A 16,007-nucleotide genomic window follows, 5' to 3' on the forward strand; every position below is an offset into this window, starting at 1 on the left:
CTTAATTAGCCAAAACAGATAGCATGTAAATATTAGCCTAACTCTAGAACAGCCTAGAACAGGAAAAAAAAATCCTAAATTAGTCAAAGCAGCTGAAATATTAAATAAACTTCAAAATAGCCTAAAAAACCTTAGTAAATGCCCAAATAGTCCAAAAAGCTTTAAAATAGTAACTTTTTAACATAATTATAAATAATAAAAATGCAGGAATATTATTCCAGAATAAATCAACTTAAACCTTAAATAACTCAATATTTTACTCTCCATAAAAATATATTTTTATCAAGATTATATAAGTTATAAATAAGCACAAGATCTCATGTGGCCATTGATAACAATAAAATAAAATGATCTGGAGCTCCAGATTTAATTACGGCCTTGACTTTGACACATGTGGTATAGAGTAATACTGAAGATTGGATCTGTTTAGAACCAAAAATGAAATTTGTGATAAAGAGTCTCAGTCACTTACATGGAGATTGACCCCTATTGGTGCTCCTTTTTTTTAACAAGAGGACTTTGTTGCAGACAATGAGATGCCGCCCACTAGGGCTCAAATGATTGAATTTGAAAACTTCTTATTTCTTTTAGCATGACTTTGCACATCTATGTGTGTTCAGAACGTATGTGGTTTTGGATTCAACAGGACTGCTGCCGGTTTGCAAACATTTAAAGCCCAGAAGTGATAAATTGTTGACCTCCAGCATATATTAGCTATAGTCTCTCGTTCCTTCTCTTCACTGGTTTTACGCTGCTGAAAACACAGTCTCACACCAGTTTTTTTTTTCCCCTGCTATTAATCCATCTGTAATGAGAACAGATGGAGACCATCTGAGGAGAATGGCTGGGGTCAAATTGCTGCCGTAGTAACCGTCTCCGAGGTAACAGCATCACTGCCTCCTAATATCTGTCCCCATCACCTCCTCTCTCCCTGGAACTTTGCAGAATATTTTTGCACAGTGAAGAGCTGCTTTTGTTGGTTCATTCTTCTGTGTTTTGGATTTCATCCTGTGTTATCCTCCTGGTTTTTCTGTTTTTTTCTCTACCTTTTCCTCCCTCTTGTTTCATTAACCCCTCCTCTCCTCTCATACTTTCATCTATGTTCTCATCCTCAATCTGCTCTTTTGTTTTCTTTCTCTGGTTTCCTCACTGATGGAATTAGTGTCTGATCATGGATAGTGTGGAGAGACGAGTGGAAATCAGCTTCAGTGTCTACTGTCACCTTCTGGAGGATGGTGGAGTCAGACCATGAGATTCAGAGCAGATCAGATAAACTTAAAAATGTCGTGCGTGTTTTGGATTGATATTCGGCTTATTCTAAAACCTACGGTGGCCCTGAAGGACAAATCTCATCCGCAAACCACCTGACCCAAATATTGATTACAACGACTATCGTATATTAAAAAGAAACAGATAAAAAAACAGCACTACATTTTAAAATTAAAAAAAATTGAGAATCCAAAATGTGAAAAATACAAAAACACAAACATAAAGTAATTTCTAGAAAAACAAAGCACCATGAGAACCAGAAAAGGTAGTACATAAATGGATAAATGAAGGAAGCTCCACGATATTATTTCAGCTCAGCTTTACGTGTTCTTTGGGTTAATTCGTACTTCTTCCGGGGTTTTAACGTAGTTCATTTGTTATCAATCTGTGAAAATTTCACATAAATAACCACAATGTTTAACCCTTTTTTCCAGCAGCCAGTACTCGCCGTCGCCCTCGCTGACCATCACCGGGACATCCATTCAAGTACGTTCACACACCAGTGGAGCCACACTGGAGGCAGGGGGGTGGAGTGTCCAGCCTAAGAACACAACAGTGGATTGGAGGGAGTACGTTGAGTATTCGATCATTGGGCGACCTGCTCAACCACCTGAGCCGTTCTCGCCACTACTTTCATGGACATAAACTACTTAATTGCTCAGCGATTTACAGTGAGAATGAAAAAACACGAATACGAAGTAATATAACGAGGTTTTTATTGTACATTTCATTGCATAAAAATGGGATTTAAGGGAAAGTTTAAGAGTTTGCTCAAACAAATAAAACAATTTTGGGTGTTTTATGGTAATTAAGTGGATAACCAGGAGGATTTAGTCACTGAAATGGTTAAACTTTTAGAAGAAATCCATCCAGAAAGCAGGGGCGATGCCAAGAACCAATAACCTGACGCTTTTATTACTGCATTCTGAACACTTGTTTCTAACAAAAACATGTTAGACTCATTTGAAAATCCTTTTTATTTGACCAAAATAAGGAGAAAAGCCTCCAAGCTCACTGACAACTTTATCCAAACAACAGGAGATATCAAATTCTATTTCACTGAAATAAGGTAAGTTGCACTTTCAGGGATTCAGAACCTTTTGGGATTTTACTTGGAGAAAAAACACACAGTAGATCATAAATAATGTAGAATGTGAATTTCCCACTTCCAAACACAGAGGCTGGGTTTAAAGCAGAGCCTTTGGGGATGCAGTAATCCAACATTTTGACACCAACCCTCCGTCCTGTAAGACTCAGACGAGACGCGTATGAAAGTCAAACATGACACTTCTAAGTCCCAACATGAAGGTTTCTTTAGATCCAAACATATTTTTTCCTCCAGTGCAGGAATGAGGATCACTCTCTTCAAAGGGTTGAATCTCTATGTTGACTCAGAAATGTGATGATCTGTGTCCTTGATCCAGAAACCCTTTAGGTCCATGAGGTTTCTATTGAAGGTGAAATGATGGAGAAAAAATAACAATGAGTCTAAAAATGTAAAGATCAGTGGAGGTAATTAACTTTAAAAGGAATTTATAAGTTACTGGAGGAATACAGGGACATACGGTCGTGTGGATGGATGGATGGATGGATGGATGGATGGATGGACAAATAGATGGATGGATGGATGATAAAGGAAGAGATGGATGGATGGATGGATGGATGGATGGATGGATGGATGGATGGATGGACAAATAGATGGATGGATGAAGAGATGGATGGATGATGGATAAATAAAGAGACGGATGGATGGATGGACAAATAGATGGATGGATGAAGAGATGGATGGATGACGGATGGATGAAGAGACGGATGGATGGATGGATAAATGAAGGAAGAGACGGATGGATGGATGGAAAGACAAACACATAAAGCTGTTTTTCATTCATTTAGAGAAACCCAGTCGCCCATCACTCAAATACATTCAAATCCTCCAGGAAAAACCTCCTGAACCAACAGGATCTCCAGTCTTTCATCTAACTATTCTTCAAGCAGTGACCTGAGTGTGAAGATAGTTCAGGACACAACACCACTTCATTAGACAACAGTGTGAACAATGACACAGACACCTCTATCTGAAACCAAACCAACCTTAAAACACAAAGAACTATTCAAAGTCTCCATTTTCATTTTTCTTGACTTTGGATATTCCATTAGTGTGGTTGCACCTCTCTCTCGCTCTACGTCTCTCTCTACGTCTGTCTTTTGAGCACAGTTCTGCACTACTGTGAGTCAACCAAACTACCTAGATGTGTGAAGTTTGTTCTCGGTAGTTGACCCACTCACGGGGAGGGGTGAGCTGCAGACACAGCTGCAGCCCAGAGATTTTCTCTCCTTTCTCCAGTCCATGTGGCCAAGAAAGAACTTCAAACCGAACTGTACGTAGTTCATAAAATACGCGTGAATAGTTGTTTTCTTTTGGGAAATTAATCTGTTTTGTTTCATTTAACTGAGAAAATATCAGAGCTTAAAAAACCAAAGTAAAGAAACATCAAGAGATTCTCTAGTCCAGTAATTATAATTTATTACTGTAATTCAGTACATTAATCCGTGTTTCAATCCAAATGGTAGAACCAAGATCCATATAATCGATAGATTTCATCTTAAAATGATTTTATGTTAGTGTAGTTTAGGGGTCTGTAACACATGTGGCTCTTTAACTATTTTTATAAATGGGTTTATTTGTTAAATGTGAGGTCTTAAATTTGTAAAGTAACATTTTCGTACTTCTACAGACATTATTCTAGATCAAGAGGCCTTGTGTGCTCTACCACTCATCCAAAACGCACAAAAATTATATTTTAATTTGTCATTATTAGAATAAATATAGAGCTCCTTCTAATCTACTGCTGCTAGTTTTTAATGTATAGAATTACATTTTTTTCGTGTTCATATTAGATAGTAAAATGATAAAAACATCAAATTCAGATTTTTTTTATTTTTGCATGAAGTAAATCTGATACAAATGATGTGGTCTTTTATTTTGAAAAGAACAGGTATGCAGTGAATAGTTAAGTTAAACAGAAAAAAAAATCATAATTTAGTTATTGCTTATTTCAATAAAACATTTTGTAAATGAATGTCTTAATGGTCACAAAAGTGTCTTTTTTCTTAACGTTGAGGAAGGTTTTTGGTCGTCCAAAATGGCTCTTTGGTGTTAAAGGTTGCAGATTCGTGGTATAGGTAGGACAATAAATCGGTTCATCGATTACACCCCAAGTTCATACCCATCAACACTCAGTCTTTAGTTAGGAGGTATTCCTCCAATTCTAATAAAAAGCTACATTAGTCACTAACTTTAACATATTTTAGCAGTTTAATGTCTTCACAACCTGCAAATAGAGGATCTCTTATATTCTTTAATGGGTCACTCATTGGTTTATTCCAACACAACTTTAACTAAAAACACAAAATAACTTTATTCTCTCAGAAAGCGACAGGAGCCATGCGGGCTGTTTCCGATAAGTCAGCAGGTTTCATTAAAGTCGGGTTGGCGGCCAGTGGGGAACGCCTGCCAATCTCCTGTCATTAGAATTCACTGGCAAGCATATGATGAGGCCATATGGACTATTAACAAACCCAACCTCTCTGCAGATGGAGGGAGGGAAAGGTGGAAGGAGTGAATGTGACCTAGCCATATGCAAGGCAGACAAATAACCAAAGAAAGATGGAGGTTAAGACGGATGGATCTGGCAAATCTTTACGGACACTTAGCACATCCTGCTGGCGGGGATTACGGGACGGGTGGACGGACAGACACAGGAATGGAGGGATTTTTGTCGTCTTTTTAGGAGAAGATGAGAAGGACAGAGGACGGAGGTCTTCAGCTGGTGTGATGCTCCCTGATGGAGGCGGTTAATTAGTTCTCAACAGCTCACAGGCCTCCTCCGTCTGATCCTTTGGAGAGATTACAGGATCTCAGCGTATCGAACTGAAGTGATGAAACGACCACAGATTCTACTTTCTATTTATGTCATCTTGCTGTAAATGCAAATCAACTTTATGATAAAGATCTTTAAAAATTAAAAAAGCAAAACAATGAATTTATATGAACATAATTTAAGAAATTAAAACAAAAAAACAAAACTGTTTCAGAAATTAAAAAAAAGGAAACCGGAAAAAGTAGGTATTATACCCAAAACTTTAGAGAAATTCAAGAAATGTCAAAAAAACACAATTTTTATTAAATCATAATTAATCACAACTAACTCACGAAATAAGTCATTCAAAAACACGGATGTGAACGATACTTGACTGAATGATTTACAGCAGATACATTTGAATTTCTGTCACATCATCATCTATCAAAGGAGACGTCGGCGTCTGATTCAGGCCGTGGAGCGACGAGCTACGTGGGAAACAAGCTCAACGTTTGATGAGCCGTGGGACTTAGCGAGGTCTCCAGTTATGGGTCCTTTGTAGTGCACGAACGTTTTTTTTAATTTTATGCAAGTTTTTTCTAAATTCTTGTGTTTCCAATGGGAAAATGTATTATTGTAGATCCAATTTTTGCAATTTCATTGTTATTCGAAAAAAAACAATTTAACAAATAATTAAATATTTTTTTTGATTGTGAAATGGTGACTGGATAATAATTTGTATTAATTTTTTGTGAAAATAACATTTGAAAGCTATGGTCATATTGTATTGTTTATAATTATAAACTGGGAACGAATTATGTTACGGGATAAAGGGCCTAAACAAGCATTTGTTTCCACCTTTTCAAACATTTATTTAATGACTTCAGTTTGTGAGTTTTCTTTACAAATGGAGATTGTTTTGTGTTTTTTTTTACTTGTTTGAAATAGATCTAAAGTTGACCTTGAAACACAGCTACTGATTGGATGATGATGTTTGATAAAGAAGAAGGACGTTTACCTGAACCGTAGTAAAGACGTTTGTAGTGGGTGTGGCCAAAAGATGAAAGAAATATCTTCTGTATGAATATATTTGCTTTACCAAATAACGTTCTGGGTTGAAAAGATGACCAAACGTCATATATATTTTTACTTTGTTTCGTTTTTTTTATTATTTTGATTTCTTGAAACTACTGAGATGTTTCCTTTTTATTTTCATTTCTTTTTTGTCTGTATTTGTGTTTTGAATCTGAATTTTGTTTTGTTTCCTACATGTAATGTTGTTGTTTTTTTAATAGTCATTATAATTTTCGCTTTTTTAACTGATCTTTAATCTGTTTTTGCATGTGATTTGCACTTAAGGGCCATAATAAAAAAAAATATTTGAAGACTTAAAAGTTTTGGATTCAAAATGCAGCATATTGTGTAGCAGAGCAGTCAGTCTTCGATGCAATAAAACGCTTTGTACTGCGTCTGGTACCGGTTTGGGTCCGATACTTTAAAAGTATCTGGAGATAATAAGAATACAATTACAATTACTTTTAATAAAAGTTACAATTTTCTTAACATTTTTAATGAAACTTTATAGTTTATGAAATTTTAAGATAAGATAGATAGATAGATAGATAGATAGATAGATAGATAGATAGATAGATAGATAGATAGATAGATAGATAGATAGATAGATAGATAGTGTTACCTTATGCTGAATGTTTTACAAGTCATTTGGGATCGGGTTTCCATTATTCTCCATCCTCGACAAACACACACAAACACACACTACAGAAAGGAATACGAACAACATGTCAAAGTTACCACAAGAAAACAAGTGAAACTTTTTCCACCAACCTTACATTGTCAACACAGCCAGGATGCCACCTCAGGTTTGCAAAAGCTAACACAACCTTTACAAAACAACACACCAAAAGAAAGCAGAACATTTTCTAGGATAAGATACCAAGAAAAGAGTTCCAAAATAAAACGTTACAGTGTGAAATAATGACAATGTCAATACAAAATGTCATAAACACACAACAAAAGTCCTTTCAAACTACCAACAGTTGTGAATGTTGCATACAAATGCATCCTTGATACACAACGACATCACACAACAACATTCTCATCCCAACTTGTCACACATTGACGTTTGGTTACGGCCTCTTCCGCTTCATTTTTTGACGTTTCGGGTTTCCCCAACTCAAGGGTCCACAACCCTCAGGACGCGGTACCGGATGCAGTACAGGAGGCCGTACTGGATGCGCATGGGACGTGTCCAGTGTCGGTACCCTTACCCAGTACCGGTACCCTAACCTTAAGCCAGTACTGGTTTTGACTCCAGTACTGTATCCACTTTGCACCCAGTACAGCATTTGATACTGGTTTGGATCCGGTACCGCATCCGGTTCACACCCGATACTGCGTTTGGTACCGCTATCAGTTTGGGTCCAGTATCCCATCCGGTTCATGTCTGATACTGCGTCTGGTACCAGCTTGGGTCTGGTACCACATCCGGTTTACACTCGGTACTGTGCCAGGTATCGGTTTGGGTCCGGTAGCGCATTCCGGTTCGCACCACCGTACTGCTCCTGGTATCGGTTTGGGTCTGGTACTGGTTCGGGTCCGGTACCACAACTGATTTGCACCCAGTAATGCGTCTGGTATCGCTTTGGATCCAGTACTGCTTCCGGTTAGCATCCGGTACAGCATTTGAGACCGGTACCACATCCGGTTCACACACAGTACTGCATCTGGTACCAGTTAGAGTCAGGTACCACATACGGTTCCTGCCTGGTACTGTGTCTGGTATCGGTTTGGGTCCAGTACCGCATCTGGTACCGGTTTGTATCCGTTATCGCATCCGGTTCGTGCCCAGTACTGTGTCTGGTATCCATTTTGATCTGGTACCGCATCCAGTTTGTGCCTGATACTTTGTCTGGTACCGGTTTGGGTCCGGTACCCCATCCAGTTTGTGCCCGGTACCGATTCGGGTCTGGTACCGCATCTGGTCCAGTGTCGGGTTAGGGTTAAAATACCTGTTAAGTATTGTTAAGATACCAATGCTGGACTTGTCGTGGTATTGGACCGGTTCTGGTTCACGGCCTGGTGGTTGGGGACCCGTGTTTTAACGGGAACACCCAGTACGTCCAAAAACGACGACTTGGGGACACCTAAACCGTCAAAAAGTGACATGGACGGGGCCTTAACCAAATATGTGTTGACTTGTGAGGTTGAATGTGTTAACTCTTAGAAAGACCTCACAACCAATCAAAACCATGAAGATGTCAATAATCAGTAAAGACTGTCCAACTGCAGCTTTAAATAACCACAAATACGTCAAATTCAGTAAATATTAATGATTTTGACATGTCTCAAACAGAAGCCTAAAACGGTCTGACCCAGATAATGACTGTAGTTGTTCTGAGCTAACAGTTGATGAAACAATGATGACAAACTGAGTGAATAACCAGCGGACCGATGAGGTGAAGCCAGTTTACAAGACAATTTGGCAAAGTTTTAAGCAGTGTCAACAGAAAAAAATGGGCTTTTCTCTGACAGCTGCACAGAAAGTGAAGTTAAAAATAAAAGCGCTAATGATGACAGCTAACCCAAATGAGCAACTCACCAGAACTCACCAGAAAAAATGCATGACTGCCCTTGAGACTGACTCCTCACCATCACCATGATGAGCCAATTACAGGGATTTCTGACAACATCCGCCCCGGTACAACATGACTATTAATTAAGTGTGACGGATTACAATTCAAAGAGACCGGAAGGTTCTGCGATCACTCTCCAAATTGGACATTATCCTTGTGTTTTTCAATTTCCTTCTTTTTTCAGTAATTGTCTCGGTAATTTACAGTTGGTTCAATGACACGGCTGGTTAATCCGAACATAAACAGAAGCCAAACATAGCATGATATTTTCTGCAGTGTCACAAAAAAACAGGAAAACTTTCTGAGATAATTCAATCACTTTTAGTGTAAGAAACTTTCTATACTCTGAGATCTCAGTCATTCTATCTTGTAAACCATAACAAAAGAAACTTTTTATGACTTATGATTTCTAATGACAATATAAGAATCCTTTCTTAATGTATTTAAATAATTGGCAATCAATTTATTTAAATGTGAAAACATTTTCAATGGGAGAATTCAAGATTTAGAGTCCTTGTAACAACTGCCCTTACAGGTAATATACGTGCTGTCTGTGGGCTAAAAATTGACTTATTTATGGCTGTAAAGTCTGGCGATACGATACGTATCAGGATATAAATGTCACGATACGATACGCGATATATCACAATACTGTACCAGAAACATTATTTTACAAGTTTTATTAGAGTATGACTTTATAAAAAACTTTATCTGAAAATGAATACATCTTTTGGATAAAATGGTAAGATACATTGTATTTAATGATCAGAACAATAATCACTGTAACTGTATCACATATAGTTGATTATACTTAAGATTCATGGTGCTTTTCTTTTGGTAAATTAAGAAATGTTATTCAATACTCAACATTGTTTGATTTCTCAAAACATTTTTCACTATAAAAAAATAAAGTTGCTGTGTTGTGGTTTTTGTCGTCATGCTTTGGCTTTTGTTGTTGTGTTGTGGCTTTTGTTGTCGTGCTTCGCCTTTTTTCAATGTGTTGTGGGATTTGTCGCCATGCTTTGGCTTTAGTCGTCAAGCTTTGACTTTTTTTGTTGTGGCCTTTGTGGTCTTGCTTCGGCTTTTGTCATCATGCTTCAGCTTTTGTTATTGTGCTTCGGCTTTTGTCATCATGCTTCGGCTTTTGTTATTGTGCTTCGGCTTTTGTTGTTGTGTTGTAGCTTTTGTCATTGTGCTTTGGCTTTTGTCGCCATGTTTCGGCTTTTGTCATTGGGTTGTGGCTTTTGTCATCGTACTTCGGCTTTTGTCATCGTGCTTCGGCTTTTGTTGTTGTGTTGTAGCTTTTGTCGTTGTGCTTTGGCTTTTGTCGCCATGTTTCGGCTTTTCTCATTGGGTTGTGGTTTCTGTCATCGTATTTCGGCTTTTGTCATTGTGCTTCGGCTTTTGTCATCATGTTTCAGCTTTTGTCATTATGTTATGGCTTTTGTTGTTGTGCTTTAGCTTTGATTGTCTTGCTTCAGCTTTTGCCATCATGTTTCGGCTTTTGTCATTGTGTTGTGGCTTTTGTTATCATGTTTCGGCTTTTGTCATTATGTTATGGCTTTTGTTGTTGTGCTTTAGCTTTGATTGTCTTGCTTTGGCTTTTGTCGTCATGCTTTGGTTTTTGTTATCATGCTTCAGCTTTTGTCGTCTTCTATTAGCTTTTGCTGTATTGCTTCGAATTTTGTCGTCATGCTTCAGCTTTTGTCGTCGCACTTCAGCTTTTGTCGTCATGTTTTGGCTTTTTTTATTGTGTTGTGGCTTTTGTTATCCCACTTCGGCTTTGTTGTTGTGTTGTGGCTTTTGCAGTCATGTGAGCCGTGTCGGCCGCTGTACTAATCACTCAGTGGTCAGTACTCACATCTTGCTAATGACTAGAGTTTGGTATTGAGGCGCTGTACAACAATAACACCAACAAATGTGTGTAACTTGCCATACCTTATGAATACTTCATAATACACACATAAATGGTACGCTTTTCATGATGTCCTTAAGGTGGCCGTATGATCCCAGAGAAACAACACCTGTACTAACATTAATACTTCAGATGCGTGTACATGTGAGTACAGTTATGACCTTTAACACTGGAGTTGTCACCAGGAACACCCAGAAACACACAATCTGACATACAGTCACTCTTCAACTGTTCGAAGTACATGAGCTGATTCAGACGCAGAGAAAAGCCTCTTTTCACATCAACTTTTCATCCATATGCAACCAATTACTAACATAAAGTGTTCCACATTTGCTTTTCTTTGCGACAAAATCAGCTTTAAATTTACTGAAATTATTTTTTTTTTCAATCAAGATTTTTTCTATATTTTTTGATAGTATAACTTAAGTAATTATATTTTTAAGTAGGTATTTTTGAGTCAAGTTCAAATCTAGATTGATTTCAAAAGTGAGAATTAAATATCAATAATTTTATGTTTTCTGGAAGTTTTATCTAAATGTTGCTGCAGTTCACTGTAGTTTACTTTTTGTTATTTATTTAGTAAATAATTTATCTTTTTATCTGAGTGCATCAGAAAAGCCTGTTCTGGAGGGTTTGGGGTTTTTGGTTTTCACATGCCGTTTGATACCCATGAATTGATCTCCAGACCGACTGAATTATGGAGCAGACGTCTGTGCAGCAGCTGATTTCCGAGCCTCTGTGGAGTGACGTGTCACGAGCAGCAGCCAGGATCATCCGTCAGATGAAGAGATGGATGGAGGGATGCAGTCAGAGATGGAGCCTCTACCATCTGGACCATTAGCCTGTCAGCCTGCAGAGGAATTAGAAAAAAAAGGGTAAAAAAAATAATGAAAGACGTATAAAACATATTCAAATTAACATCGTTTTATCTAAGATTGTTATTTTGTGAACATATTTTTTTAATATAAAACTTCCCTCTCCTAGATGGTTGAAGTGTTGTTCTGGTGAATCGGAAGCTTTGGACAGAACAATGTCTGGATCGTTCTCCAACTGGATGAAAAACGTTTGGCTCTGGGATAAAAACTCAACGCCAAGAACAGGAAAAGAGCAGGCGGATTCCATACTGACTTGATGAAAAGATGCTGTGTCAGTTTTAGCTTTAATTATCCGTCTCATTTGTATTCAAATGTGCTTTCCATATGCAGGGTAGCAATCAAAATTCTAGACATGTCATTCAGAAAGTGTGTTTGTGCTTCGACTGTTGGAGCGGCGCCATGAAGAATAAATGGGATCACTTTAGATTCTAATGACAGCAGTGAGTGGACGGTTTGGTGAGCCCTGATAATAAAATAAAGTTGATCTAAAAAAATCTAAAAAAAAGCCTTAAGGCCGTGTCACACTGCCACTAAGTACATTTTGTACATGTTATTTGGGGAAAAAGCAAGAAAAGTTGTGAGATTGTCACATAAGTATCACAAATGAACCACAGAAGTATGAATAAATCATACAAAGAATACGTAAACCTGCTCTATTACATTTTATCACTTTTTCATATTTATATACCTGTCATGGAGGGCCGGTCCTAGGCGGCTGCCTAAGGCACCATCTACTGGAGGGGGCACCAAATCTCAGTGATGAATTCATATTTTTTTCTATTTTTAACAGTGTGACACACGACTCATTTCATGTTTAGATTTAAGAAGTCATCAAAGTACATAAATAAAGTAACTCAGAGGTTTGACGTGATCAATAATTTGTGCAGCGCCCCTCCTTACCTGGCGCTGTCTAACGCCTCGACCCGGAAGCGCTGCGGTCCTCCACTCTACAGCAAATCGTTTTTGCGTCTGGTTTATTTTCTTTCCGCGTCAGTTCTGGCAGGAAGTTTCAAAATCTGTTTCAAATTCAAAATATAACCAATTTTTCACAATAAAACACCACTATTGACATATACGATCATGTTTTTCTATCTAAATAGACTGTAAAGAGGAGATAAACAGTCACAACACACACAAACACACACACACACACCCCGATCAACGTAGTGACTCCACAGTGGGGGGCGGGGCTAGGTTTTGGGTGTAAAAAAAAAAAACAACAAGAGAGGCAGAGAGCAATTCTTCAGCAGAAACATGGGGTCCTATGAGGTAATTAATTTAACCATGATGGCAAAAACAAAATAAGCTTTGGCAGAAGGATCTGTCGACTGTCGCGGAAAAATATGCGTCTGGTGTGATTTCCCTCCGCGCCACTAGGCGGCGCTTCCGCGTCCAGTGTGAACCTGGCATAAGTTAGGTAGGGGATAGGCTTAGACAGGCTTAAAGCAGAGGTGTGTCTGTTTATTTACACACAATTTCATTTGTTTGTTCTTTATTTTCGTATTTTTACACCTTTTCACATTGGTGATGCCTCTTTTAACACCTACTTTGCATTTTGGTGTTAAACGGTGGTGCAGTGATTAGTACTCTCGCTGTCAGCCTGTAGTTCATCTGTTCAAATCCCATCTGGGAGGCGGATTTTTTACTAATCAGAAGTAGTTATTATTTACGACGGAGTATTAAGGCCACTTTATAAAGATTTTTTTTAAATTACGACTTTAAATCTCGTAAATTTATGAGAAAAAGTCGTAACTGACTGCTTAATTAAGAGAATAAAGTCATATATTTATGACTTTAAAAGTCATAGGCTAAATTTATGACTTTTAATCTCGTAAATCTCCGAGATTTAAAGTCATAAACTCACAAGAAAAAAATCGTAAATCTATGAGATTTAAAGTCATAAACTCACAAGAAAAAAAATCGGAAATCTATGAGATTTAAAGTCATACATTTACGAGATTTAAAGTCGTAAACTCACAAGAAAAAAATCGTAAATCTATGAGATTTAAAGTCGTAAATATATAAAAAGTCGTCAATTTACATCATTTCCTGAATGTGAACCAAGTTGACCACCTCACCACACAAGCTGTCTCTTTAAATTATTATAAACTGTTTAAAACTTTTTCCTATCCATGTTGTTTACTGGTGAGTGTGTGTGAAATTTGATGACTTATTTTTTGGGACTTTTTCACGTATTATTCTAAGTGGATGAACTAGACGCCCCCACAGATGCTTCATTCCGTGCAGCTTTTGACATATCTAACTTTTATAGTCTCTTCCCCCAAAATGTCATCGGATTAGGAAATGTATCCACAAGTTGTGCTGATCTGATGAGAAAACTTGGCGGGTCAGTAAATTAAACAGCAGGTCTCAACCTGCTCCTCTTTCTCACCAACAGAGGCCCATTTCCTCTCCTCCTCCTCCTCCTGCAGAGCAAGGAATGAACGAGGAGGAGGCCATCTGTGAACAAGCTGCATGCTGGGAGGAGCAGATTGAAAGAAAGAAAGGATGGATGGATGGAAAGATGGAGGAGAAGAAGGAGTGAGGAGGTGGAAAGGGCGAGGCAGAGGTGAAAACGAAGAACTATGCAGATTTTTATCACTCAAACAAACCAAAAAGGCTTAAAAACCAATTAAGTTGAGTGTAATTTGATTGCATCCAGTTGTTTATTTTTTAATTGGTCCAATTATAATTAAAAATTCGAATTTAAGAGATGAATACAAAACTAGATTCCTTAACAAAATATTTCTAAAAATGTATTAAGCATTATGAATGTGTTATAAATGATTTATTCGCATTGGTGGATGTCTAAAAAATAAATTTTAAGAGTTAATAAGGTTTTTTTAATTAATTATCCATTAGAGGTGTCAAGTTGTCGCGTCAATTGCGATTAATAATTAGAGATATTTAAACGCATTTTTTTTCTATTCGTGTTAATCTCATTTCGGGTCAGACAGTTGCTACTGGACAGTTCGTTCATGTTTGATAATTCACACCTGGAAGAGCATTATCCTGTCACACTGCAGTCATTTATGTAAGGGATAATGCCCTTCAAAGTGTACATTATCAGAAATTAATGTACATTGTGGAATTGCAGCACTCTGCTTCTCGTCAGGAGGTTGCTTTGCCGTGTTTGTTCATTTTTGATGATGCACACTTGGAAGAGCATTATCCCCCATATACCCTAGTCATTTATGTAAGAGATAATGTCCTTTGAAGTATGCATTACCAGAAACTAATACAGGCTGAATAACTACAGCACTGTGCTTCTTATCAGACGGTTGCTTCCACGGTGTCCGATAATAATGTCTGATAATGCACACCTGGAAGAGCATTGTCCCACTCATACCGTAGTAAGGGATAATGCCCTTCGAAGTGTGCATTATCACAAATTAATGTACACTGTGGAACTACGACCCTCTGCTTCTTGTCAGGTGATTGCTTAGCGGTGTCCTTTCATTTCTGATAATGCACACTAGGAAGACCATTACCCTGCATATATATATAGTAATTTATGTAAATTATATAAGGGATAATGCCCTTTGAAGTTTGCATTATCATAAATGAATGCAGTGTGGAACTATGGTGCTCTTCTTCTCGTCAGACTGTTACTTCAATGGTACGCTTTAAAATCTGATAATGCATACTTTGTCTAGAAATATTATTTAGATAAGGGACTATTGTATGAGAGGGATAAGGCTCTTCCAGGTGTGGATTATCCAACATGAACAGTCACAAAAGAAATACATTTTCAAATGACTTTTAGTACTTTATTCTGGTAATTTTTTGTGTTTAGATATATTTTTCACAAAAAAAGAACTGTTTGAAATGTGGAACTGCGGATTTTCTTGACTGCACCCATAAAGGAAAGCGATGTGGATGCTGATCATCAAGATAGGTCGAAAGTTAACCTCATACCTCTTGTTTTTGGGAAGATCATGAAGTAAAAGTTTGCCTTAAAGAAGCCAGCGGAGTGACAGAGAACCTTTGGGCTTACGTGACCGAAACATCATTTTCATGTGTACATCGTCACTATTTAATCCACACCCAGCAGCCAATCAGAAGCAAGTATTCACCATGGTATAAACATGGTATAAAACAAGGGCAAACAATAAATCAATAATTAGAATTTCAATCCCGTTATATTTTTAAATTTAAACCTATTTTTACAAAACGCTGAAAACGTAGCACGTCATGTTGTCATGGTAACAGCTACTTCTCTCACTCTTTTCTCTCTGATAAAAGTGATCGTCATGTAACATTAAACAAAAGTATCACCTTTTAAGGCTTGTTCTTGTCCAGACTATGAAGCAAAAATTTGTTTCAAATAGTTCGATTCCTTCACATGTCTTATCCTTAAAGCCAAAATATGTATTTATATTTTTATTAACAAGCATCATATTTACACCTTTATAATGCATTTATAAGATACCCA

General features: G+C 37.5%; 1 long non-coding RNA gene across 3 annotated transcripts in view; it reads right to left on the minus strand.

Annotated features, from left to right (window-relative positions):
- The window catches only part of LOC112162525, a 113,356-nt gene that overhangs the window by 18,350 nt on the left and 78,999 nt on the right, over positions 1–16,007 (minus strand). For 2 of the 3 annotated variants that reach the window (XR_002922079.2, XR_004948678.1), the window contains one exon: positions 10,318–11,547. This is a non-coding gene — a long non-coding RNA (uncharacterized LOC112162525). Of the gene's footprint in view, positions 1–10,317; positions 11,548–16,007 lie in introns of those variants that run through there. The other variant, XR_002922080.2, reaches the window with a different exon arrangement.

The sequence above is a fragment of the Oryzias melastigma genome, linkage group LG11 (genome assembly GCF_002922805.2).
Source record: "Oryzias melastigma strain HK-1 linkage group LG11, ASM292280v2, whole genome shotgun sequence".
Taxonomy (NCBI): Eukaryota; Metazoa; Chordata; class Actinopteri; order Beloniformes; family Adrianichthyidae; genus Oryzias; species Oryzias melastigma.